This window comes from Rhinopithecus bieti, unplaced genomic scaffold, assembly GCF_001698545.2.
Source record: "Rhinopithecus bieti isolate Rb0 unplaced genomic scaffold, ASM169854v2 scaffold_61461, whole genome shotgun sequence".
NCBI classification, from domain to species: Eukaryota; Metazoa; Chordata; class Mammalia; order Primates; family Cercopithecidae; genus Rhinopithecus; species Rhinopithecus bieti.
In genome coordinates this window covers 769,998-772,372 of record NW_016823852.1, presented here as the reverse complement: position 1 = coordinate 772,372, position 2,375 = coordinate 769,998, and positions in this window count along the sequence as shown.

The following is a 2,375-nucleotide window of genomic DNA, read 5'->3' as shown; positions in this document are numbered from 1 at the left end:
CCAGGTCTATACAGCCTGGCCCTGAGTGGGCCTGTCTGGGTCTGGGACTGTGGGTGTGTGTGGGGAGTCAGGCTCAGGCTCTGTGGGGGTGAAGGGGGGCACTTGGCCCATCCTGCCCCAGGTAGCTGTGAGTGTGAGCCGGGCAGGGCGGGGCCCATGGAGATGACTCGGCCAGGTGGTCCTTTCCCAGCTGCCCCTCCTCCTTCCTGCCACCCTTCCTTTGCCCAGACTGGTCCCTCCTCCAGACACCCTCTGCCCATCTCCTCACCTCCTGCGCCTTCATTCTGGAGCTTGAAGTCACCTCCTCCAGGCAGCCCTCCAACCCCTGGATGAGCACACTGCTCCCGCTTAACTCTTTAGTCCTCACAGTCCCATCCCAGTTGCTGTCTGGTTTTCCGTCACCCCAGCATCACTGCACCCGGCCCCTCTCTCAGGCCAGGGTCACACCAGGGCTCCATGGGGCTGCAGAAGGCCATGAATGTCAAGGGGGCTTCACACTCTGGTGGTGAGCCCCTCGGGACCCTTCCAGACCCTGCACTGCCTGACGCTCCTGACTCAGCCTCCACCGTGAGCCAGGCCACCTTGCAAAGGAAGGGGTGACCTGCGCCAGCCTGGTTGCACAGCCTGGGCAGGTGGGCGGGTGGGGTGGACCCTGCTGCTGCCCGGTGGGGGTGGTGCTCCAAGGTCAGGGGTGACTTTGTGATTTCAGCTGGGGCTGAAATCAGGGGTGTGGACCCCTGGCCCCCACCATGTGTGCATGCACTGGCCTGGGATGGCCAGTCACTCCCTGCTGCTGCCCCCAGCCCCTGACCCCTTCTTGCTGGATGTGAGGAGCGTGGGAGCTGCCTCCTTCCAGGCCTCTCTACCTGCCCAGGTGACGGTTCCTGTTGGTCCCTCCGTTTGGCTGGCCCCTGGACTGGAGGCCCAGGAGGGCAAAAGTGTGACCCCAGAACTGGCCCTTGGCACCTGGGCATACCCTGGGCTCCTCAGCATGGTTCCCGAGCCCAGCTGGCACTGCCGCCGGCATCCTTGCTGTCCTCTCCCTGACACAGGTGTGCCTGGGCCTTGCACAACAAGGTGAGGCCATGCGAGCGGCCGGGGAAGCCTTGGCTCCTCACCCTGGTGAGGCCCATGAGGGGCTGCTGGTGGAGGGAGAGTGGCACCGGGCCTGAGAACCAGGAACCTCTGCTGTCCCTGGATGACCGGGACCCTCGGAGGGCCTTGAGGGAGGTGGTGGGGCATCTGAACAAATGCCTGGTGCAGGTGAGAAGCGGTGGAACTACCTCCAGCATCCCCGGGCTGAGCCCACCTGGTCTCGCCGGTGGCTCCTGCACACAGCAGTGTCCACCCGCTTCACTTGGCTCCCGAGTGACTGGGCAGAGCCTGTTGCTCATGCCACCCCACTCAGCACTGCTCCAGGCCCTCGGAGCCCCAGGTTGTGAAAGCTGCAGGTGGCTCATGTTAGCCCACATGGCAGCACCCTCCCAGAGCAGGTGCCAACCTGCCAGTGTAGACACAACCCCTGACGCCTGGGGTGAGTGTCCTGTAGTGTGGAAACACCCACTCATCCTGCTTGTCCCACAGAGAGCTCTTGTCAAGCTGGCCTTTCTCCAACTGGGCCACTGATGGAGTTCGGCAGAGATGGCTGGGGGGCCACAGGGGCTGGGGAGGGGCTGGGCAGATGGGGAGAGCTCCTTACAAGGCTGGGCAGCCAGACCCCCATTTTCAGGCCCCTCCAAACCCTCGTGGGATGTAGGGCCCTACCACAGGGAGCCCCGGGACGGGGCCAGTGTCTCAGAAGGCTGGGAAGAGTCACAGGCTCGAGTCTGGGAGCTCCCTCGGGGGTTGTTTTGTGCCTCTTGGGGAGAGGCCAGAGGGGCCCTGGGTAAGGGGACTCCTTTAGAATCACCCAGAAGTGACAGGGGGTGCAGAGCCACTGCTCAGGGCTCCCTGGACTCTGCGCTGGCCAGTGACCTGACCCCAAGGCCTCTGGCTCTCTGGTGTGCAGTGGGAACAGCTGGGACAGACAGGCTTGGAGCATTCGTGTCCTGCCCCATGTTGGTGTGTTTCGTCCCCACTGTGCCTCTAGGAGGGCACCGGGTCCCCGTCTATCCCACTTCATGGTTGACGAAGCTAAGCCACAGAGTGGCCCCATCCTGCACCCAGGGCTCTGCGTTGGCACAGGGCAGAGCCGGGCTGTGAATCAGGGCCCCCTTGTCTCTCGCTGTGGCATGAGGCCATGGGAGATGCAGGAATGAGGCACAGCCGGGTGCCCGGTGTGCGTGGGACCTGCCTCCCCACAGTGGGCGGCGTTGCTCACACCTGGTAATTTCACGCTGGGGGAGGCCTTGGTTCCTACAGCCCATCTCGAATCA